Source organism: Hyla sarda, chromosome 3, assembly GCF_029499605.1.
Source record: "Hyla sarda isolate aHylSar1 chromosome 3, aHylSar1.hap1, whole genome shotgun sequence".
NCBI lineage: Eukaryota > Metazoa > Chordata > Amphibia > Anura > Hylidae > Hyla > Hyla sarda.
Window position 1 is genome coordinate 107,294,629 of NC_079191.1, and position 25,976 is coordinate 107,320,604.

General features: G+C 43.1%; 1 protein-coding gene and 1 long non-coding RNA gene across 4 annotated transcripts in view; one reads left to right on the plus strand and one right to left on the minus strand.

Moving 5' to 3' along the window:
* Nucleotides 1–22,896, minus strand: part of LOC130361606 (phospholipid scramblase 2-like) — a 45,466-nt gene extending 22,570 nt beyond the window's left edge. The window contains exon 1 of one of the 3 annotated variants that reach the window (XM_056564824.1): nt 22,857–22,896. The gene's annotated coding sequence lies outside the window, so the exon portion shown is untranslated. Of the gene's footprint in view, nt 1–17,960; nt 18,240–22,808; nt 22,833–22,856 lie in introns of those variants that run through there. The other 2 variants (XM_056564825.1, XM_056564823.1) reach the window with 2 other exon arrangements.
* Nucleotides 17,956–25,976, plus strand: part of LOC130361607 (uncharacterized) — a 134,731-nt gene continuing 126,710 nt past the window's right edge. Inside the window, exons 1-2 of the long non-coding RNA XR_008891078.1 lie at nt 17,956–18,084; nt 21,969–21,990. This is a non-coding gene — a long non-coding RNA (uncharacterized LOC130361607). The remainder of the gene's footprint in view (nt 18,085–21,968; nt 21,991–25,976) is intronic.

A 25,976-nucleotide genomic window follows, 5' to 3' on the forward strand; every position in this document is an offset into this window, starting at 1 on the left:
GCGCCGGTTTCTAAAACCAAATCTAAAATTAGTCAGTCATTCACAGAGTAATTAGTCATTCAATCGGCATAATGAAATGGTTACGTACTGCACAGTGTGATGTTACTCTCTCTGACTCCCATACATAATTGCTTTGACGCACCGATCATGTTTTTTGTATACATCAACTGGATCAAAGTCAAAGTGGAAAGTCTAACACAGGTAATGACATCTAAGAAACTTTCTAGTACATCCAATTCATACTTATTCACAACACATGAGGGTCTTAGGCTAGGTTCACACTGTTAATGCAATGCGTCCTAGGTTAACGTCAGAATGCGGACAACACTACATCACAAGGTGAATTGCAGTGGGCCCATTGACTTTAATGGCCCTAGCATAGTCAGTATGAGACTACTTTCTGGTCATTTCCCTAATATTTGTCACTAGCCAGCTATGTTCAGGCCATAAAAATTAAATAGGTCCGCTGCAGTGTGGCTTGGAATATTTTATTTTAATTTATTTAATTTTTGACAGCAAGCTAATGCATACCTTGGATGCAGAGAATTAAAGGAAATCTGTCACCAGTGTGACTGACAACGACGGTACTCACCTTCTCCCGGGATCTTCGGTAATTTCTTCCATTAGTTTCAGGCCCGGCAGCCGCCTTGGGGCATGGGCAGAGCTTAGTGACATCAGGAGATTACCTGCACTGTCGGTACTGACAGGTTAGTGAAGGTGACACTGGTGACGGATTTCCTTTAAAAGGGGTACTCCACTGAAAAAAAAAATCATATCCTCTACGCCATCTCCGTTGCAGCACCCCTGTCATTCGGTGCACAGAGCGAACCCCCGCTCTGTGCCTGATGACTGGTGATGCCAGCCGCCACGCCCCCTCCATTCACGTCTATAGGAGGAGGCCTGACGGCTGTGTACTAGCAGTCATACCCCCTCCCATGGACATGAATGGAGGTGGTGTGGCGTGATGTCACGAATGCGGAAGCTGCAAGCCCGGAGATCACGGGTCTTTATGTGCATTTTATGCAAATCATGGCTTTGCTTTCAATTTTCAAGTGTTTCAAAGTGTACGTTCTCCCCCCCCCCCCAATTTAAAAACACCCATCCTACATCCCAAATGAGTAGGATTCACTTTATTTCATATAATGTACAAGTGTTCACAGTCTTTGCATATCAACCATTGAAAAAGGGGACGCTGCTCCCCGAAACGCGTCTGATCCAAGACTGCCTGCCTTTGTACAAGAAGTGTGGACTATTTGGATTATTTGTCCACCACTATTGGTCTTTTACTGCCCTCTCAGCTTCTCCCCGCGCAGTCGGGGTAGAGAGGGATCCCACACCAAAGACCTCCAGCGCTGCCATACGCTCCAGCGGACTGCGCAATAACCATCTGTACCGGACATCTTCACCTCTCCTAAACCTTCCCCGGTGCTGAGAGGCATCAATCCGGATTATTGTTATGCGCTGCTATGCGCATATAACTGCTTTCGCTGGAGCCGGTAAGAGGCACTAACTTTGATCTATTTTCCCTCTTGTACTTTGTCCCCGTGCAGTCGGGGTATAGAGGTTAGATCTTTAGCACTATTGCGTATACAAGTATATTCAGTGGGCTCGTAACTGCGAGCCTCCAGTGCTGCAAAAGCTGTTTATTTGACATATCCTATTACATACATTGGACTATAAACCCCCACCATTGTCCCACTGTTTAAGTGCAATACTATTTTAACGTCATGTTTTAAATGTTTATAACTAACTTTTACCATTCTATTTAGTGAGTTGTCTGCGGCAAGGGCCCTGCCCTAGACCTCACAGTATTATTCAATAAATGTAATTATATATCTTATTATCAGACAGTTCTTCACTTTATTTCATGGTCATAAGTGCACTGTCAAAGGTTTTCCTACTGAAGGATAGGGGATATGATGTCTGATCAAGAGTGTCCGGCCCCTGCACAACCGCCCCGCCCGGGTAATTTCCGCTCGACACCCCAGCCAAAAGTTTAAGCTTAGACTGAAAGTCTCCTGAACCATTTTATTCTACAAGTAAAGGTTCGCCCTCTATCTGCAGCAAAAAAAATAAAAATAAATAAAATAAATTTTTTGACAATTACAGATGAAACATTTAAAAAAATTCTACACAATGTGAAATAGTGAGCCTGAGTGGATTGAAAAGGCAATGGATTAAAAAGCAAAGTGTTTAGGCCCCTTTCACACTATAAAAATTCGTCAGTAATGAACGTCCATGATAAAAATCGGTTGTTAAAAAATCCCATTATAGTGTATGGGATTTTTCTAATAGCCGTTTTAACCTGTTATCGCCTGTTATTAATAACGGCCGTTATTTTGTGACTGGCGATAGTAACGGGAGAAATAGTGCATGTACTATTTCTTTCGTTCATTCGCCCGTCACAAAACAACAGCCGTTATTAATAACAGGCGATAACTGGTTAAAACGGCTATTGGAAAAATCCCATAGACTATAAATGGGATTTTCTAATGGCCGTTTAACAGACGATCTCCAGGGTTTTTATAACGGAGGTATTTTTATAGTGTGAAAGCTGCCTTAGAATGTCATGCATTCTTCTGTTGCTCCTTGAGTGACATTTCCTGAAAACATTGTTTGCTGGATCTTTCACAACCAAATTCAAGTCATGCAACTGCATTCCAAGTAATGTGACTAGAGCCATTAGAAAACCTATGTACAAATTAGTATTTAAGGGTCCTATTGGTAGGACAGATCATCAATATATAATCCATTCAGTAAGTTTGCAAACCCCGAAGGGCTCATTCACACAAGCAGATTTCTTTTCAAGCCTGCAATGGATCTCCCGCTGAGAGTTTGAAAAGGAGCGAGGCCTCCATGTGCTATCCGCAGAAGATTTTTGCCAGCGGACTGTGCTGTTAAAAATCTGCTGCAGACCCTATTGACTTCAATGGGGTCTGCAGCAGTTTTGAAAAGAAATCCGCTTGGGTGAACAAGCCCTAAAGTGGTATTCCGGCTTTATATATCTTATCCCCTATCCAAAGAATAGAGGCAAGATGTTTGATGGCAGGGGTCCCGCCGCTGGGACCCCTGCGATCTCAGTGCAGCCAAGGCATTCTGTACCGGGCGCTGCCTATGTGACAGAGATGAGACATCACACCACCTCCATTCATGTCTATGGGAGGGGCCGTGGAGTGACATCACAAGGGGGCGTGTCCATGACAGAATGCCAGGGGCTGTACTGAGATTGCGGGGGTGCCAGCGGCAGAACCCCTGCGATCAAACATCTTATTCCCTATCCTTTTGATAGGGGATAAGATGTAGAAGGCCAGAATATTCCTTTAAAACTTCATTTTGTTCACTTTATGCTGCATAATGACAGTGAATTTTTTGTAAGACTTTCTGGTCTGAATCTAATTCCCATCTGAAGGAAGCCAGTCACTGTTCATCACCTGCCCAATACCATCCCTACACTGAAGCATGGCAGGGTCAGCATTATGCTGTGGGGGTGTTTTTCAGTGGCTGGGACAGGGAGAGTTGAATGGAGCAAAATACAGAAATATTTTTAATGATAACCTGATCCAGACTGTTCAGTACCTCAGACTGGGCCAAAGCACAGAAACTAGTAGAGGGAGGCAAATTCAATTGTTTTTAACTGTGTCATGGCATTCCAGCTATAAAAGGGAAACTGCAGGTCCCTATATTTGCACTGTGGGTTTGTTTGTCCCATTAAATTGATACATCTGGCGCCTCTGACACCACAGTTTTAACAATTGTATGTCACCTATTACATTTTATATTAATAATTGTAAAATTTTACGAGAGTTCTTTTTCCCATATAGGGATCTTGTGCCCTGGGCCTTGTGCCCCAGGTTTTGGATAAATTAAGATATAAGGTGGTCCCTGACTCCCTTGGGGAGTTTTGTGGTTACACACATACATGTTTCGGGTACTCCTGACCCTTAGTCTGCATTTATGTTCTGGAATACTTTTTTTTATACAATGAACATACTACATTCTCCTGCACCAAATACTGATTGACGCTTCCTTAATTCTTTGTGATAAAAACTGGAGTTTCTGCCATAGAGGCTGTGCAGACATGCATATTGTGAAGGTAAAAACTGTCAATTTGCTTTATTGTTTGGCACAGTAAATAGGAGGTATAGATGAGGGCTCTGCATTCTTTTAAATATTTTCCATGGAAATTCAGTAAATTTTGTTCCATGCTTGTCATTCATCATTTTGTGAAGCAGCAATATAAACAATAGAAATCACACTGTTATGGTCATCAGGGTTAAATGGAAATTTCTGAATTTCCTGCATAACAAGAAAGGTTGCATATATTGTTTGGATGTTCCCTTGTCTCAAGTCTCCATTATTGTGTGCAAAGTTCCTATACAGGGCCTCAATGGTAATGAGAAACAGTAGGCTGTTTTTTTTTTTTTTGAGACATTGAAATCAGGAGCCGATTTTAAAACTACAGGCAGTGGGGAAAGGAAAACAGAGATTTTGAATTTCCCTCCTGAAATGTAAAAAAAAATAATAATTAAGTACAGGCTGTTTCACACAGGTAGATTTATGGACAAATGAGTGTCCCTAGGAAAATAAATAAAAGCCAACAATCTGCTCATTCAACGGTAAATCGGTCACACATCCTAATGTGTAAACAGAGCATGTGCGGATGATAAAAAAGAATTGAAAGGCCTCACAAACAATCAAGCAATTATTTATGTGGCCGCACGATTGATCCTTGTCCAGGCTCAATAAAGGAAAGCCGATCACAGATCTAGTTCATTATGTGGGTGGCATCAGCCCATCTAAAAAGGGCCCTAAAGGCTGGATTTTAACTTGGATTGCCACTGCAGTTTTTGTGCTAAAGCCAGAAGTGTATTCTAAAGATATGAGAAATATAGAAGGATGGACTTCTACTTTTTCTTCATGGATCCACTTCTGGCTTTGGCTTTCAAAAAAAAAAAAAAAAAATTACAAATATTATATATATATATATATATATATATATATATATATATATATATTTTTTTTTTTTTTTTTTTATTATATTATATAATAATAAATAATAATTAAAAAAAAAAAAAAACCTTAAGAGTAATTTCTCATGAAGACAAATATAAAAGGCTATGGCCTGAGTGGATTATTTCATTATCCTTATTTTAATGTTAAGAAAGTAAAATTAAAAATATTGATCTGTTGTTCGGTTTTATGCACATTGCTGGCTGTTCTGTCCTAGTCAGAATAATGGAAAAAAAAAAAAAAAAAAAAAAAAAAAAAAAAAAACTTTGTCTCCAACCGGCTCATAAAGGCTGATTTATGACCAAATCAAAGGTCAAGTGGGATCATAAAAACAGTTTAGGAGAGGAGAGAGGATATGAAGAGAAAGCTGTCAAGACAGCCAGTCAGAGTTTACTGAACCGGACAAAGTAGCCTGCAACTTACATAAAAACATGCAACTGGCAGAATAAAAACATACAAGAAGGTGACCATAGCCTTAAAAGGGATATTCAGGGTTATCTGTACACTAGAGACAGTGGATGATGCAACCACAATCGCATGACAGCAGCCACTAGGACACAAACTGTTTACATACAGAACCTTGCAACAGGTTCATACACTAGTATTTCCTAAATTAAAAGGTTATTTTACTCCTGTTTTTTGGAAATCAGGAGGGGAAAATGAAGACCTTCGCTTGATATTAGGTTGGGGAATTATGCTAAAAAAAAAAAAAATTAAAAAAATTAAAAAAATGTACTGGTCAGGCCAGACTCACCATGTTCTTACATTTTTCCTATATTCTCTCATGATCTTAAATGCAATGGACAGCTTTTGTTTTGTTTTTGTTGGTTTTCTTTTTAAATTCTTACTTTGTACTAGTTCTGGTGTAAAAACATGTTTTCTATAGGTGTCACGATCACACCCTATCGGTCCAGCCAAGACGCTAGAGAGAGTGTGATGGTGCAAGGGTTACAGCCGTCAGACCTCTGGGTATCCACTACTAGTCCCAGCAAGTCACCAAATTAACCCTTAGATAATCGTGTTTCCAGAGCTGCCTTCAGAAAGGTGAGCTCATATTTAGAGATCAAAGACCAGAGATGATTAATTAAACATTTGATCTGATAAAAAGGTATCACAGTGCTGACTATATAAAAATACAGAAACAAATGACATACAGTTACAAAAATATATAAAAGAGTTTAGCAAGTTCAGAAAGCAAAAATTAAGTTCTTACAGCATGATGATATTAGTCCATGAGAGAGAGAGAGTCCAGCTGTTCTTAGGATGGTCCTGTCAGCTTGGGGCACAGATCTTAATAGAGATGAGCGAACTTACAGTAAATTCGATTTGTCACGAACTTCTCGGCTCGGCAGTTGACTTATCCTGCGTAAATTAGTTCAGCATTCAGGTGCTCCGGTGGGCTGGAAAAGGTGGACACAGTCCTAGGAAAGAAATAGTCTCCTGGGACTGTATCCACCTTTTCCAGCCCACGGGAGCACATGAAAGCTGAACTAATTTACGCAAGAAAAGTCATCAACTGCCGAGCTGAGAAGTTCGTGACAAATCGAATTTACTGTAAGTTCGCTCATCTCTAGATCTTAACTCCCAGAGTCTAGCATTGTTAAATATTATATATCTGCCTTTTTTGGAGGCAAGCTCCACTCCCCCCTCCCCTCTGATCCCACCAAGGGGCATCTGTTACCTCCCATCCGGCCGCTTCAATGAAGCTCCTGACTTCAAACAAACAACCAGCCAGGTCCCCTAATAAAATGCAATACACAAGCAGGGACACACCGTCTGAATGACCCCTCACCCATGTCCTGGATAATACATTACACAGTACAAGTATAATACACGTATATGATTTAATACTCAGGCCTGGGCCTGACAATAGGCCTTCATTAAACATTTTGCTCACTTTCACTTCTATTTGTTATTTCTATCTGTCTCTGTACTTGCACAGCCTGTATTATTCTCCTTTGAAAACTACCTTGTGTGTGCCTTCATAACCCTCTCAAAAAACACACACACCAAAGCAAAAACCAGGCTTAAAAAGGGGTACTCCCTCCTTAGCCACACAGTCACACCCCCTCCCATAGACTTGCATTAAGGGGGCGGACCCATTATGTCACAAACCGCTGCCCCCTGTATCATGAGTCATGAGCTGTTCGCTCCATAGAGCTGATGACTCAGGAGGATGCAGGAGAGATCGTGGGGGTCCAAGGATAGGGGATAAGATGTCTAGGGGTGGAGTACACCTTTAAGTGAGTTGCAGGGCTGTGGAGTCGGTAGATAAGTGTTCCGACTCCGGAGTTTTCTGTGCTTCCAACTCCGACTCCTCTGTATTAATATGTGAATGTATTTTATACATTCCTTGAAGGAAAGAAAGGCAACATACATGTCACTACCACAGGACTACTGGCTGGGAAGCCACCAGCCTACTGTATTGAACAGTTTGTGTGCTGATCTGCTGCTGAAGATAGGGCAGTGGGAGGATCCAGGAAGGGGCATTTATTATAAAACATGATTTCGCTAGTAGAATCCCATAGCAAAGTTTAAAGGGGTACTCCACCCCTAGACATCTTATCCCCTATCCAAAGGAAAGGTGATAAGATGTCAGATCACCGGGATCCTGCTGCTGGGGACCCCCGGGATAGCCACCACGCTTTCGTTACTACACAGAGAGAGTTCGCTCTGTGCGTAATGATGGGCGATACAGGGGATGGAGCAGCATGACATCATGGCTCCGCCCCTCATGACATCACGGCCCGCCCCCTTAATGCAAGTCTATGGCAGGGGGCGTGATGACCCCCACGCCCCTTCCCATAGACTTGTATTGAGGGGCTGGCCATGACATCATGAGGGGCGGAGCCTTTATGTAACGATGCTCCTGCCCCTGTATCGCCCGTCATTACGCACAGAGCGAACTCACTCTGTGCAGTAATGAGTGCGCAGTGTCGCAGCGGCGATCCTGGGGGTCCCCAGCAGCGGGACCCCGGCGATCTGACATCTTATCCCCTTTCCAAAGGATAGGGGATAAGATGTCAGATCGCCGGGGTCCCACTGCTGGGGACCACCGGGATCGCCGATGCGGCACCGCGCTATTACTGAACAGAGCGAGTTCGCTCTGTGCGTAATGACGGGCGATACAGGGGCCGGAGCATAGCTACATCACGGCTCCGCCCCTCGTGATGTACCCCTTTAAGCTAACAATCGAGTTTACAATCAAGTTTTTATAGCCTTAGCTGAATGGCAGCAGTTTTTCCAATGGTTTACAGCTTCAGTCTTGAACTATTGACCCTCCATTCCCTTCACTTATATAAGTGTCTCTAGTCCTGCAAAAAACATATTTCCTTAATCCCTTATCAGTGAGAGGCTAGGTTACCCATGGGTTCCCTGTAACAGCAGGACACAACACTATCGAAAGTATAAGTATTGCCGCTTCTAATTGTGCATTGTGTGCCAAATAGTAAAGCACATGAAAAGCATGCTTCTTCACAGTCACTTAACATGTTCGTTTTGCGGTTACATGAGGCACTGCATGCATTGATCTTTATTCTTATAGTAGAGAATTCATTAATTATAACTTTTTGTGAATTAGGACATTTAAACTTGCTTTTTTTTTTATTCCAATCTAAATTTAGTAGGAGTCGGAGTCGGTGCATTGTTTGCCGACTCCAGGTACCCAAAATTTCGTATGACTCCTCGACTGACTCCACAGCCCTGGTGAGTTGCCCCACATTTTCAGTGCATCTTAAACACATTTTTGACACTTTTTCACCTTGCTTGACAGTGTAGAGGGTATTACTAAAACATAGGTATGTTTTAACTGCATCATTTTTTTTGCTACACTTTTTTTTTTTTTTACCATAAAAAGTAAACCAACAAATATAAGTAACAACAAACTAGATGCAGCAGAATTTCAAATAGCCTGAATCACTGTACAATTCTGGTACATTCTAAACTGTCCAGTCTCAGTATTAGGCTGGGTTCACACTACGTTTTTCAACAACGGTTCCCGCATACGTTTTCTATCAATAACTGTATGGGAGAAAAAACTGATTGAACAGTATGGGAAAAAGTAAACCGTATGGGTTTTTAAACAGTATACTGTTTTTAAAAGTGCATACTGTTCCGTCCGTTTTTTGTAGGAAAAAAAACCCATACGTTTTCGAAAAGTTTGTCCATTTTTAATGGGAGGGGTCTTGGGTGGGGACTTTACGATTCAAATGCGCATGTGCAAAGTAAAAACGTATACTTTTTTCCCGTATGGAACCGTATACATGTGCGTTTCCCATTGACGTCCATGTTAAAAAAAAACGTATGCGGTTGCAGTATGGTTTTTAAACCGGAGACAAAATTGTGGTCAACCACAGTTTTGACTCCGGTTTAAAAACCGTACTGCAACCGCATACGTTTTTTTTTAACATGGACGTCAATGGGAAAACGCACATGTATACGGTTCCATACGGGAAAAACGTATATGTTTTTACTTTGCATATGCGCATTTGAATACTAAAGTCCCAACCCAAGACCCCTCCCATTAAAAATGGACAAAATTTTCAAAAACTTATGGGTTTTTTTTCTATAAAAACTGTTCTATAAAAACTGCTCTTGAGTTTGAGCTGCGGCGGAAAATTTGCGGCATCTCAAACTTGCAGCAGAACTCGCTGTAAACCCGCCCGTGTGAATGAACCCTGTACATTCACATGGGAGGGGGCAAAACTCCAGCTGTTGCAAAACTACAACTCCCAGCATGTATGGTCTGTCAGTGCATGCTGGGAGTTGTAGTTATGCAACAGCTGGGGGGGGGGGGGGGGGACATTGGCCGCAAAACAGAGTTTGTTACTTAACTCAGTGTTTCACAACCAGTGCTCCTCCAGCTGTTGCAAAACTAGAACTTCCAGCATGTATGGTCTGTCAGTGCATGCTGGGAGTTGTATTTTTGCAACAGCTGGAGGCACACTGGTTGCAGAACACTGAGTTAGGTAACAAACTGTTTAACAAGCAATGTGTCTCTAGCTGTTGCAAAACTGCAACAATCAGCATGCATTGACAGTCGAAGGGCATGCTGAGAGTTCTAGTTTTTGCAACAGCTGGAGGCACACTGCTACAACTCCCAGCATGCCCTTTGGTAGTCTGTGCATGCTGGGAGTTGTAGTTATGCAACAGCTGGAAGCACACTTTTTCATAGAAAAAAAAATGTGCCTCCAGCTGTTGCATAGCTACAACCTCCAGCATGCAGACTACCAAAGGGCATGCTGGGAGTTGTAGTTGGAACTCCAGCTGTTGCAAAACTACAACTCCTAGCATGCTGTTTGGCTGTGCATGCTGCCTGCTGCCATTTGTTGCTAAGCAATAGCAGGAGGTGAACAGGCATCACCTTCTGCTGTATCCTGCCGCAGGAACCGACGCTGATCCTGCTGCTCCTGTCGATCCCCAGGGGACCCCCGCCGGCCCAGGCCAAGGTAGGAGATCCTCGTCGGCCCCAATCGCTGCCATCTCCGCCGTTCCAATCGCCGCCCAGCAGGGTCGTGATTGGTCGGTCACTCCGACCGATCAGTCACGTGATTGTGAGGTGGCACCTGTGCCACCTCACTCCTGCTGGGTAAGGGTGAATGTGGCTGTCACTGACAGCCCCATTCACCTATTTTTTACGAGTCACCAAAGACTCGATTGACCCGGAATAGCGGCAAATTCAGACCGGCGATTGCCGACATGGGGGGGGGGGGGGGCATTCTCAGGACCCCCCTGGGCAATATGCCGGTCATCCCGTTCCGATCACCGCGTCCGGAGACACGGTGATCCAGGAAAGCTGCACCGTAAATGTACGGCGCTGTGCGCCAACAGTACTTCTTAGCAGTGCTGTACATTTACGGTGCATGTCCTTAAGGAACACAGTGTTCTCTAAGGTGTGCAAGATATCTAGAGGTAAATGATTATGAAAAGGTCTAAGGTCATGAAGATGAACAATATGAGGATTTTGCCCAGGAATCCCATCTAGAATGAAAAGGATGGTAAGACCCATTAACTAGGGCAATTATTTTCTCATACAAATAGGATATATTGAGAGAAGAAACAGTTTCCGCAAAATAAGGAACATCAGCCGTTTTTCCAGGATCCAAGTAAGACAGTTTTAGCTGTTATGCAAGGCATACACACTAAAGCTCTAAATTGGCAAGGGATATCAGTAATGCCTACGAATAAGAGTGCTAGTTGCAGAGTCCACGTTATGTCACAAGGTGTCAACTCCCTAAGGATTGACCTGCATTTAGCCCAATAAGAGCAGCTCCAAAGGATATGTCTGAGAGTCCCCCTACATCCACAACCCCTCCAGCCTTAATTTGACATGGTATTGTAAATAATAGTTTGTCAGGGGTACAGTACCACCTAAGGATTGTTTTAACAGCTCAATAGGAGACGTACTTTTAAAATGTTGGTGAATTATCTTAAAGGCTCCCAACCATTCAATTTCTGTTAGAGAAATGTCCAACTCTGATTCACAGCTGCGTAAAAGAATGGAATTTGCGAAAGGTATTATGGAGGAGAGAGTTGTAAAAGAATTTAAAACCTTTTTTGTTGCAATTTAATTGGATATTTGTAAGTTTATCTGGACCAAGGACAGGTTGTAAGGCATGACTTACCTGTAAGAACTTATAAAAATCCCTACAGGATATGGAAAATGTAATGCAAAGAGACAAAGTCTAGCATAGTGGAGGAACTAAAAAGACCTAGTGTGGGGACTACAGCCCTTTATATATCAGGGGGCTGGACTAAAGCCCATTGGTAGCTGGTTGCCTGTGGTTACCGATGCCTCTGGAACTCTGGCCATCAGGTGATCACACATCACATGATCTTAGGAAGGTCCTAAACAGTTTCAATATCCTAACAGTTCTACATAGCTTATATTCACTGTATAATACCAATAAACAAACATACAGAATTAATGTACAATAGAAATCATAATGACCTAGGGGGATCCTGCAGGAGAACCCTGTGGACTTGAGGGACTCTACCTGAGGGGACTTTAGGAACTGTACAGAACCATATTCTGTATCGGGACAAGACATGTGGTATTGTGACCATGCCAACAGAGAGGCAGACACTGAAGGTCCAATCTCCCTAGGGATGGGGATTAGAGATGAGCGAAGTTACAGTGATTTGAAGTTACAGATATTTTTGAGGTGCAGGTGACAAGAACGTGAAAGGGACTGAATATAGGGAGTGAAGGACAGATCAGAGTCTAGTATAACTACAAGACCATGAGCTTGCTGCCTGGGAGTTATGGTAGTACCACATACCGAGATGGAAATGTCAGGTTTAGGTACATCAGTTGATCAGTTGGGTGGGGGTGGGGGGGGGGGGGGGGGAAACGGGACACCAAGAGGTACTGTTTAGAAAGATTTAGTTTCAGATATGAGGAGGACATGATGTTTGAGACATCAGAAATACAGTCACTGGTATTTTGTAGGAGTGCAGGGGTGATGTCTGAGGAAGAGGTATAGAGTTGGGTGTCAGCAACATAGAGGTGGTACTGGAAACCAAATCTACTGACTGATTTCCCAATGGGGGATGTGTAGAGAAAAAATAAATAAATAAATAATAGAGGACCCAGGACTGATCCCTGGGGGACCCCAACAGCAAGGTAAGAGGAGAAGAAGTAAGCCATAAACAGAGATAGAGAGACTGAAGGAGCGGCCAGAAAGAGAGGAGGAAAACCAGGCAAGAGCAGAGTACTCCAGATATCCAAGCATCACATGGATAACGGGAATCCCTGTTTTTTGTTAGTGATCAGTGTTGTAGGTTACCAGAGCTGTGGGGGAGGGGAAACGTTCAAACCTTTTCAAATTAAGATTTTAGCTTTAGACTTTAGAGTTGCCTGTGTGAATCCAGCCATAGTGAAACATTTCGTGAATACAATTTCTTAATTGAAAATGCAAATAGACGACCACCACCCTGAAATTCCCGTAACTTCCCTGCTCCATGTTTAACTCAATGAACCTGTTTTCTATTAGCTGAAATACGGCCTCAAGTCTCCTCAGGGAAAATACCAACCTAAGCATACTTCCTTCTCATGGAAGGCATCGTACTGATGAAAGAAATTCCTCCTAAAGGGCCACAAAGTACTTCATTTAGCAATCTAGAGCAGAATGAATTGAAGGTATTGCCCATAGTAACCAGTCAGAGTCCAGCTGACATTATAAGGTTAAGTTTACATGGCGATACTATGCACCACAATTATTGCACTTCGGATTGTTAGATTTTTTTGTTTTGTGGACCTACAGAAGTGGCAAAACTACAACTCCCAGCATGCCAGGACAGCCGTTGGCTGTCCTGGCATGCTGGGAGTTGTAGTTTTGCCACATCTGTGGGTCCACAGTTAGGAGACCGCTGCCGTATTGGTTGAAAATATCCATGTATAGATAGAGTCATCGTTCTTCACCATCGGGAGACCACTGCCATACCAGATTAGATGTTTCACGGACCATGCACAACACCAAGCATCACTCACTGTCAGATCACATGCCTAAGCACCCACCCTTTTCCTTATGTCAGGGTCTGACCCTTCCCTTTTCTATTGTGTGCCTTAGGCCATTAGCGATAGCCATCTGCACATACACTCAGCTATCCCACTGTGTATGGGAGCCATTACATGGGTGTGACTTTGTATACAGTGAATATGTTGTAATAGGTCTGTATTACCCTTTATTGTCTTTGCTTTAAGACAAGTAAAAAATGCATTTATCTATACGCAAAACTGAAGCCCATGTACTCTGAACAGTCAGATCATTCTAACTAAAAATAAAAAACACGTGACTGCTGTAATGATGGATCATTTATAGTTTACTCTTTATGAAGTGTTTGATCTTTTCTGATCTTTTCACATATACAGAGCAAATTACTTAAAAGGGTAGCTCCCACCATCCTATTTTTTTTATTTTTATTTTTTGCTAGCCGCCCCCCCTACGGCACTAGCCCGTTCCCTCATTACACTTGCAGTTACTGCAGAGTCCGGCAGCGGGCGTGCAGGGACAGCGGCGGCAAGGAGGTGGCGGTGGCGATGTGCGGGAGGAGTGGCCTCCCAGCCAGTGGCCGGGGAGCCAATGCGCTCGCTCCCGCCTGTCTGATTGACAGGCAGGGAGCGAGTGCAACCTAACTGAAAAAGGACTGATTGCCACTCCAAAATCAGTCCTTTTTCAGTAGCTGGTTTTAAATGTAAATTAAACCTTTTTAATGAAAAAAAATATAATAAAAGTATATTAGAGATATGTTGTAGTACATAAGTACTACAACATATCAAAAAATAAAGTTGGTGACAGTGCCCATTTAAAGGGGTTATCCACCATAAGGCGATTTTAGTACATACCTGGCAGACAGTAATGGACATGCTTAGGAAGGATCTGCGCTTGTATTGGGGCTAAATGGCTATGTTGTGAGATCATAACACTGTGGCTAGTTTTTAGAGTTGAGTATTTTTTTTTTTTTGTTTTACTGCAAATCCCATAATTCCATTTTCCTCCCTCCCACACATCAGCCACCCCACCCATTGAAACATAAATGAGCTGCATCAATTCAAAAGACCTGTGGTTTTCAATCAGGGTGCCTACAGCTGTTGCATTAGTTTCAGATTGATCCCTACACCCATTGAAGCAGACAGGCTCCCTGTCATCAGCTGACTAGGGAGTCAGGTCTCGGCCACATTGCAACCTGGGAAAAATCTGAGACAACAGTCTTTGTATGCTGTTAAAAATAAATATTGGGGTGGAAAAAATAAAAAATAAATCACAAGAATTGTGGGAAAACCGTCACACAGATACAGACACTATATTATGAACTACACTAACTTTACAGCCCCTGTAGCATAGTCAAATAAAAAAAATCCTGGAATACCCCTTTCAGTTCACTTGTCTTTAAACATTTGATGAGGAAAGGGGTTGTAAAATTATTCTTGCTGGGTGGCTTCAATAAAGGAATATCCGGCCAGACTGGAGACAGGACATTTGGAAGGTGATAAAGGGCAGAACTTCATAGATTATACTAAGGGTCCATCCAAGCCAAGATGTCTCCACCCAGGCGTAGACTCCATGGCAGCAGGCAACAACCTAGGACCACTCAGGAATGTGACGTCTCCATAAACAGCAATGCATTCCAAGTGGATTCCACCATAATAATATAGTAATTATTTCAGTGTACAGAGTCGGAGATCCGGAATTTCCACTGTGAAAAGTCTGTTGCACTGTATTTTTAACAGCTGAATTCCACTCTGAAAAGTGTGAATGGGCCCTAACCCACTGCTCTATAAGGCCAAAAGATGGTACTGGGCTTGTGAAGATAAAGAGAACCAGCCAAGAGGCTAGTAACCCAGAGGGAGATTAAAGGAAATCTGATGTGAAAAATAAATAATTGTCCCCCCCCCCCCCCCCCGCCTCTCCCATAGAGCTGTATGGAGGGGGGCGCCAGTGAGGTCAACGCTACGCGCATTAGCTGGCACGCAGCGTGGCAATGCCGGGGCCCGTACCGGAGATCGCAGGGGTCCCAGCAGTCGGACCCCCCACAATCAGAAACTTATCCCCTATCCTGCGGATAGGGGGATGAGTTTTTTCGCTGCAGATGTACTTTAATGGGAATATCACTTTATTTAAAAACTAAACTGCTGGCCGGTGGGGCTGTAAACTAAACTCACTTTGCCCAGTCCAGCACTCCATTTTACCCCGATACTTGTGTTTACTTAAGCCGATAATGACGACATTCTAAATCATTTACAACCAGTGGCTGAAGCCGGACTGGATCAGAGACGTCATCACCAGAGCAGGAAAGGCAACATCAGGGTAAGGAAACATTGGGCGACACGGAGTGCTGGCGCTGGACTGGGCGAGGGGAGTTTTGTTATTTTACAGCCCTAGCGAGCTGTAGTTTTAATAAGTTGGAATACCTCTTTACAGGTGTTTTCACTTAGGACTGAAACGCTGGAGATTTGGAGCAGATTTTGTCTTCTTTGAAGTTCATTTAGAAAATCTGCAACATTTTAGCTCTGTGTGAAAGCAGAAAGCACTCGTGATGGTGGTCTGGTCAGGAGGCTGGGTTGCTGACATAATTATATATATATATATTTTTTTTTTTTTTTTTTTTTATAAAAAGATTGGAGCTCTGTTTGGCTAAGAGCCTTCACACCATCTCCCTGTCTCAGTGGCTATGGATACCTCTTGTACACAGGTAGTAGATTTGTTGCAGACTTTACTGAGAGTCCCATTTATCAGAGTGTGGCTTGCAGTAACCCATGTGCAGGATGCAGAAACAACCACACTCACATACGTACATAACTGATTTTACGTTGCCTACGGTTTTTGGAACAAATTTGCGATGTGTGATGATATCACCTATAAACTGATAGAACAAAACTGACCCACCCAGGGCTCCAGCAGCTCCCAGTTCGGGACTTCTGGTCAGCCGCTCCTCCTGAACACATTGGAGCAGTACCAAGCCATTGAGAAAAAAAAAAAGGGGACAACCCATAATACCTCTTTAAAGGGGAACTCCAGTGTAAATAATTTTTTCTTCTTTTTTAACTCAACTGGTGACAGAGAGTTAAACAGATTTGTAAACTACTTCTATTTAAAAAAAAAAAAAAAAAAAAAAAAAAAAAAAAAAAAATTAACCCATCGAGTACTTCGCTGCTGAATACTACAGAGGAAATGCTTTTCTTTTTGGAACGCAGAGCTCTCTGATGACATCATGACCACAGTGCTCTCTGCTGACACCATTGTCCATAGTAGGAGAAAATCCCCATAGAAAACATCTGCTGCTCTGGACAGTTCCTAAAATGGACAGAGATGTCAGCAGAAAGCACTGTGTTCCAAAAAGAAAAAAGAATTTCCTCTCTAGTATTCAGCAGCTAAGAAGTACTGGAAGGATTAAGATTTTTTAATAGAAAGTAATTTACAAATCTGTTTAACTTTCTGGCACCAGATGATTAAAAAAATTAAAAGTTTTCCACTGGAGTACCCCTTTAAGAAAATTGGCCATATTTTCAAACAGATAGCAGCTTACACGGTTTTTCAGTACCATTATCTGCAACACCACACAACCATTACATAGTACAGGGGGAAAAAAAAGGGCTTTTGGTTGCAATTTAAAAACTGCGCCAACACAGAAGCCACACGTGAAAATATGGCACAATATACTGCCCCATGTGAGTGAACCATAAGAATAAAACAGACATTTATCAGCTCTAATACACCATTATTTAGAACGGGATGCTAAGCCACTATTAACAACAGTGTTTCCCAAACAGGGTGCCTCCAGCTGTTGCAAAACTACAACTCCCAGGATGCCTTGGCACAATATACTGCCCCATGTGAGTGAACCATAAGAATAAAACAGACATTTATCAGCTCTAATACACCATTATTTAGGACGGGATGCTAAGCCACTATTTACAACAGTGTTTCCCAACCAGGGTGCCTCCAGCTGTTGCAAAACTACAACTCCCAGGATGCCTTGGCACAATATACTGCCCCATGTGAGTGAACCATAAGAATAAAACAGACATTTATCAGCTCTAATACACCATTATTTAGAACGGGATGCTAAGCCACCATTTACAACAGTGTTTCCCAACCAGGGTGCCTCCAGCTGTTGCAAAACTACAACTCCCAGGATGCCTGGACAGCCTTCGGCTGTCCAGGCATCCTGGGAGTTGTAGTTTTGCAACAGCTGGAGGCACCCTGGTTGGGAAACACTGATTTACAACTTATGAGTGTTTATGCTTAGATTATAAATATTTATTTAAAAGAATATATATTTAAAAATAAATAAAATTGGTTTTTACAATTTTCACCCAAGGATCCAATAGAACTACAACCTGGTGTAATCCAGTCACATGCTATAAAATGACATTCTCCCTATAGTCTAAACAATATCAAACAACATGCACAGAAGTCGCTACTACAACATCACTCCATACATCGCACCTGTGGGATCCGGATCGTGTGAATGAAGCCCAATGTAATAGAAGCCTGTAGCGTGCAGCCAGATCACTCCTCCGTCCACAGCTGCAGTCCTCTGTGTGGTCCGCCCCGTACTAACAAACCGCAGGTAGTGACAACAATAATAATATGATTATGGCGGGAGGAGTCAGAGCAGCGTCACAAAGAGGAGGCACCAGACCAAGATATTCCGGGGACTGCATGAGGGAAATCTAAGGGGAGGACATCCATCTCCTGCCGAGGGGGGATGGGATTGTGTTAATGGAAAGGGGAGGAAAAGCCAGGAATCTGTAACATGACGCCAGCAGCTGCTAATATAAATGCAGGGGGCACTGACCGTGAGGGATGGAGGGAACTGGTTTTTCTTGCTATAGATGTGACCATATAGATTGTAAGCTTTTGAGGCAAAGACTGTTCAGGCCATGTTTACATCCTGTCATGGTCCTAAATTCACCCAGAATCCACTCACTTGCCCCCAGCAATGCAATTGACTAAAGCAGTGTGCACCCCAGGGTGTCTTCAGCTGTTTCAAAACTACAACTCCCAGCATGCCCGGATAGCCTTTGGCACAACAACAACAAGTCTTAGGCTAGGTACACGCTACGGAATTTCCGCCTGCAATTCCGCTTTGAAATTGCAGGCAGAAATTCCGCTTCATAAAATGAACAGTGTAGTGAATGGGTTTCCGTTCACAAATTCACACTTCGGAATTTGTGAAGCGGAATTTGTGAACGGAAAATCTGCTTGGAAATTTCCGCCTGAAGAATGACGTTGCTCTTTCTTCAGGCGGAAATCCGCAGTCTATTGGAGACTGCAGTCCGCACTGTCCTGGCGCCGACTGATTCAGTCAGCGCTGGCCGCACTCAGAATCTCCGGGCGAAATTTCTGCCTGGAGATTCCGCAGTGTGAACCTAGCCTTAGGCGAGGTCCTCGCGACAGAATTTCTGCCTGCAATTCCGCTTTGAAATTGCAGACAGAAATTGTGCTTACTAAAATGTACATGCGAGCCAATGGGTTTTCTGTTCACCAATTCACACTTCTGAATTTTGGAAGCAGAATTTGTGAACGAAAAATTTGCTTTCAAATTTCCACCTGAAGAATGGCGGTGCTCATTCTTCAGGCAGATCCACTTGCGGAAGACATAGCCGTCTATTGGGGACGGCAATGTCCGTGCGGTTCTAGTGCCGACTGATTCAGTCGGTGCTGGCCGCACTCGGAATCTCCGGGTGGAAATTTTCCGTCTGGAGATTCCGCAGTGTGAACCTTGCCTTACAGATATATGTGGTTGTGCGAAACATGTCAGTGTGTAGAAGCGATAGCGATAGCATTATATTCAGGGGGTACAGTTTGTAGCAGTACAGTGATCCCTCAACTTACAATGGCCTCAACATACAATAGTTTCAACATACAATAGTCTTTTTTGGACCATTGTAAGTTGAAACCAGACTCAACATACAATGTAAAGACAGTTCAGATCTGTGAAACGAGTCAATGGCCAGAAGAACCGACCAATCAGAATGGGCATTCACTGGTAAAACCCTGGTAAAACACTGTATTACTGAAGTGTATGCACTGACTGGTGTCTGGTAGCACCTCCTACAGTACAGGGAGGTATGACATGTTTTGTACTATTTACCTTTGCCAGGGTTACCTGTTCCTCTGGACACCAGATAAGGGCGACTCCATGTTACTTTTTTAGGACACTGTGTGTACTGTACAGGACCCCGAAGAAGCTCCTGTCCTCTACATAGACCAGTGTTTCCCAAGCAGGGTGCCCCCAGCTGTTGCAAAACTACAACTCCCAGCATGCCCAGACAGCCTTTGGCTGTCCGGGCATGCTGGGAGTTGTAGTTTTGGAACAGCTGGAGGCTCCATGCTTGGGAAACACTGACATAGACAGTGATTTCAGCTCCCAGCTGATCTTTCTTACTTTTATATGTAAGGATTTGCTTTATCTATATTAGATATCTACTTATTTTTCTTTAATCCTCACTTTTTCCTATTTTTGGATGACATTTTGGTGCCTTTAGAACCAATTACCAGGTTTCCATAGAGTTATGGTCTCAACATACAATGGTTTCAACATACAATGGTTGTCCTGGAGCCTATTAATATTGTAACTTGAGGGACTACTGTATAATATTCAGAGAGCACAGAGTGTGGCAGTATTTTATTTAGGGGTACAGTGTGTGCCAGTATTATATTCAGGGGGAACAGTATCTGGCAGGGTTATAATGATTATTGTCTATATATAGAGGATCTGCTAACAAAGTGAGGAACCAATGATGTCCGGGTGTCAGACTCTACAGAGAAGATGTAGCTGGAAGAAGTCCTGGTGGCACGTCACTCAAGTCATTAACCCCTTCCCGCTATAGGACGTATGCATACGTCCAATCATCCGACACGTTCGCGCAATTGGACGTATGCATACGTCACAGCGATCTCCTGCACTGCCGCGGGCAGCGCAGGAGATCGGCGACGGGAACCCGCTGTCAATCACAGCCGGAGTCCCGCCGCAGCTGCCGAAGCTGCGATCGCGCCGGTCCCGGCAGCATTAACCCCATAGATGCACGCATCTATGGTGTTGACAGGGGGAGCAGTCTCCCCCTGTTCTCCAACGGCGGCGCCGCAATACAATCGCGGGTCGCTGTTGGTTGCTATGGCAGCAGGAGGTCAGATCATGACCTCCTGTCTGCCTGCTACGGAAGCCTGTGAGATCCAGCCAGAGGCTGGATCGCACAGGCTGTAGTGTCTGCAGCTCATCAGGTTATACTGTGTTGCAGTACAAATGTATTGCAGCATAGTATAACGTGTAAAAAATAAAATAAAAAGTTCTTCAATAGAAGTATGAAGGATAAAAAAAATATTTAAAAAAATGCCCCTTTCCCAATAAAAGCCCTGTATTATCACCAAAATAGATCAAAAACGCAAATCATATACATAATAGGTATTGTCACATCCGTAATGACGTGTACTATAAAACTATGATGTAAATTATCCCGCACAGTGAACGCCGTAAAAAAAAACTTTTTTGGTACAAATAGCGGAATAAAAAAGATCAGAGATAGGGTATGTTCAGAGGCAGAAGATTTGTTGCAATACATTTCTGTGACTTAAAATCTATTTAGGGTATATTCACACAGCGGGATGTCCGTGCAGAATTCCGCCAAAATATTCCGCACCAACATTCCGCTGAGAGTTCCACTGATTTAAATGGGAGTCTGCTGCACTCTGCATACGGTGCAATTTTCGTGGAAGATGTTTTTGACGCAGAAATCCCAATTCTGGAGTCCGCAGAAAGAATAGACTTGTCTATGAGACAGCACATTTCCATGCAGTCCTAGTGCCCGCCAGGACTTTTAAATGTGTAGAATGTCTGCCTGTGTTTTCTGAGCGGACATTGCGCACATTTTACAGACATGTGAACCTACCCTTATGTGTTTGAATTTTTTATTTTTTGCAGCGTGATACTTGAATTTCTGCCATAGATTCTCTTACAAAATATTGCATAAAGGGGCCGTCCCACCATTAACACTCATCCCTTATTCACAGGATTGGAGAAAAGCGCATGATTGCGGGGTCTGGGGGTCTTACTGCTGGGGTTTGCTGCAATTTCAGGGCCAGGGTCCAGAGTTTACCCTTACAATGTATGTACTGTACTCTACCATTCCATACATTGTATATAGGAGCTGTTGGAGACAGCCACGTATAACACTTTGCTATCTTTGGCTGCTTCATAGACAATAAATAGTAAAGCAGTGAGCAAGTGTGACCGCTGCTCTATACCAACAGGAGACTCAGGGTCACATTCTCGAGATTGTGGGAAGACCCCAGTAGATGGACCCGCTGTGATCATACACCTACCCTCTATCCTTTCATACCATGGCTTTATAGTATTTCAAATCCATGCTAAAAATGCTTGTACAACATGTTATAAAGTAATCAATGCCTTTGAAATGCTTAAATTACAAACAGTTTTTTTTTTTTTTTCAGTGATATCTCATTATTCTATGAGGTAAGAATACCACAGTCATACTTTCCTTTGTATGTGTCAGTGTGTTTCTCTGATTATCTTCTGTTGATAAAGTTGAATACATTTAAAGTGTACCTATCACTTAAAAGAAAAGAGAGAACAAAACAACCTTTGACATGTCCTAGATTCATGTAAAAAGTTTTCATAGGTTGGGGTCTGAGTGTTCACACAATGTCCAATTGTTAGAATGAGTGGGGAGATAAGTGAGGCTGACTGTGATAATCCCATAGACTTACATTGTAAGTTTGTTTCTCTAAGGCTAAGTTTTTTCTGGCATTTTTTGGAAAACTGCCACTGCAGTTTTTGAGCCAAAGCCAGAAGAGTATTCAAAAGGAATAGGACATATATATGAAGGACTTACACTTTTCATCCCTTATGGATCTGTGGTAGGCCTCTGGGGTAGTGGTAGTGTAGTCAGGGTTTTGCTTTAGTATATCAGGGGTTAAGGTTAACTCTATCACTCGTGACGCCAGGCTGAGGGCTAGTATGCTGAGGTAATTCTCCGGCCTATCGCCGCTCTTCCCAGTAACGATAGGTGCATGCAAATAATGACTGAAGGTCCACAAGGTAGCTGAACTTGAACTTGGATAAACTTAACTTAAAGGCTTGCGGTACATCCAATGAACAGTAACAGTCTCATCAATACAGTCTCTATACACTTCAGTGACTGGCAGTTGTTGCGGACCTTGACTTGTTTTATAAGTCTCTGAATTTAGGGTTAATTGCGAAGATCCGTCCGGATTTAGGGGATAGATAAGGTCCGGTGATCTTGCAGAGTGCTTAGGGATTAATGCACTCACGGTTTGGTAATGATCAGCCGTTGCCGCAAGGCTCAGGCCTAAACTCACTGATGACAGCAGCGCAGATCCTTCTCTCATCAAAGCCCGGGAACAAGAGAGATGCTTACTGCTTGGCAGCACAGGAACAAGAGACAGATTAATGGCTACAGCTCCCTTATATGGGCAGGGGCTGAGCCATTTTGGATTGGTCCAATCAGCGGTCACTCACTGTTACAAAGCATGGTGGGTGATCACCTGACTTCCTCCCAAAGGTCCTTGAACCATAAACCATAGAGTTTCACCCGATCACATGACCCGCAGGTCCTGCAACACTAACTAGGTAAGTACACTTACTATACAAATATATACATTAAATTTAAATAATTTTAATTACAACAGGGGTGACAAAGAGCTAACTAAGGATGAGGACCCCACCTAAACCTAGGGACTCTGACTTTGGGGACCTCAACACAAGGCAACGGATGCAATCCGGTGCCGGGACACCACAGATCCACTTCTGACTTTGGCTCAAAAACTGCAGTGGCAGTTTTCCAAAAAATGCCAGAAAAAAAAAACAAATGGAAACTTAGGCTATGTTTCCACACTGATTTTTTCTGCCATTTTTTGGAAAACTGTCACTGCAGTTTTAGAGCCAAAGTCTAATGTAAATTCATGAGGAAGGGAAAGTATAAGTCCTTCCTTTGTATTTCCCATTGCTTTTAAATACACTTCTGGCTTTGGTTCAAAACTGTCAGGAGCTGTCCAGAGCTGGAGCAAATCCCTATAGCAAACCTCTTCTGCTCTGGACAGTTCCTGACATGAACAGAGGTGTCAGCAGAGAGCACTGTGGTCAGACTGAAAAGAACTACACAACTTCCTTTGTAGTATACAGCAGCTGTGAGTTTTGGAAGGATTAAGATTTTTAAATAAAAGTAATTTACAAATCTGTTTAACTTTCTGGCACCAGTTGATTTGAAGACATTTGTTTGTCATTTGTTTTCCACCAGAGTACACCTTTAATGTAGTAAAAAGGCTCCTTCTTCCAAAAGTTTTATATTTTATGCAGAACTATTCCATACATAATTCCTTTTCACCTCCTATGTCCTCTCCAATACTTACTTCTGAGTTTTATTTGAAATAAGAAATGTTCAAGAGTAGCCAGATCTCTCTTTTTCTAAGAAATATAGATATGGATCTAGCCACTTATAGTGTAGCGAATTTTACTGATCAACTTATAATACTTTGGACGGTAAAGAAGTAAACCAGGCACCACTCTGCAAACACGTAAAGTCCCGTAGGATGGCTCCTATTGGCTATTGTTGGCTTCAGGTATAAATTGGCAGATAGCTGTATCCCAGGGTGCTGACTTCCAAGTACAAAGAGCTACGGAAATATATCTTACAATAAAGGAGCATGAAGTCGCACTCACCTGGACAAATCTTCAGCGTGATGAAGGCTTTATTCCAAAGGAAATGCTGCAAATACAGGAAAATATAAATCCATGGTGGGGAGCGAGAGCCGGTGAGACTCAGACACGGGGCATACCACTGATAGGCTACTAGTTTCGCATCACTATGAACGCGTCTTCCGGCCCAGGTATACCTGGGCCGGAAGAAGCGTCCGTAGTGACGCAAAAATAGTAGCCTATCAGTGGTATGCCCCGCGTCTGAGAGTCTCACCGACTCTCGCTCCCCACCATGGATTTGTATTTTCCTGTATTTGCAGCATTTCCTTTTGGAATAAAGCTTTCATCACGCTGAAGATTTGTCCGGGTGAGTGCAACTTCATGTTCCTTTGTTGTATGTTATAATGCTTTGGTCTTTTCTTTACTCTCTGTTATGATCTTCCTTTGAAGATAACATTGTTCCTTATTATACTATGAAAAACCAGTTAATAGCATTTTGTTTACATGCACGTAAAATACCAGCAGTGCCACTCCAATCCCTAACTGACTTTTTAGCAGTATGGAAAGAACATGTGTTATAGGGGTACTCCGCCCCTAGACATCTTATCCCATATGCAAAGGATAGGGGATAAGATGTCTGATCGCAGGGGTCCTGCTGATGGAAACCCCCGCAATCTCTCCTGCAGCACCGTGTCATCTGCTGCACAGAGCGAACTTTGCTCCATGCCTGATGATGGGCAATAGAGGGGCTGGGGTATTGTGATGCCATGGCCCCGCCCGCTCAATACAAGTCTATATGAGTGGGTGTGATGGTAGCCCCACCCCTGCCATAGACTTGCATTGAGGGGAGTGGGCTGTGATTTCATGTGGTGGCGGGTCGTGACCTCATGATACTCTGAGCAAATGGGATAAGATGTCTCCTGCAGCACCCTGTGTCATCTGCTGCTAGGACAAACTTCGCTCCGTGCCTGATGATGGGGGATACAGGAGCCAGAGTATTGTGACGTCACGGCCCGCCCCCTCATGATGTCATGGCCCTCCCCTTGAATGCAAGTCTATGGGGGTGTGGCTACTGCCGTGACATTATTATACTAGCCTGTCATCAGAAACAGAGCAAAGATCGCTCCATGCAGCAGATGACACAGGGTGCTGCAGGATAGATTGCGCGGGTTCCCAGCAGTGGGACCCCCAGCGATCAGACATCTTAAGATAGGGGTTAAGATGTCTAGGGGTGGAGTACCCATATAACTAATAAATAGTTCCACATATCTAAAAATGAGGTCCCTTTTAAGTTTTTTAAAGTCAGCTATCTTATTCAACTTTTCCACTGCGTAGTCTTCTATTAAGTAATTTTTTTCTGATTTATATGATAGTTTATTGGAGCAATTCTCAGAAATAATTGGACATACTGATTAGGAACCTAAACATTTCTTTTAGTATTCACAAAGGCTTTTTGGTCTCCCAGCCCCCCTCGCAATCTTACTAATGTACCTACAAATGTTTTCTGCTGGAAAGGCTACATTAAAGGTCTTAAATATATGTCATGTTCGGGGGGGGGGGGGGGGGGTTGGGGTTCAAGGAGAGGTGAGCTCTAAAACTGTCCTTATAAACCACTCTCCCTGCCTACTTGCCCACCCGCCCCAAAATGACGGATCAACAACTTGGAGCCAGTGCATTGGCGTCGAAGTCGACAAAACAAACAGACTGTACATAATCGGGAAACAAGTCAGGAACATAACAGGAGTACAATAACCAAAAAACCTCTACATAAATACAAATAAAGA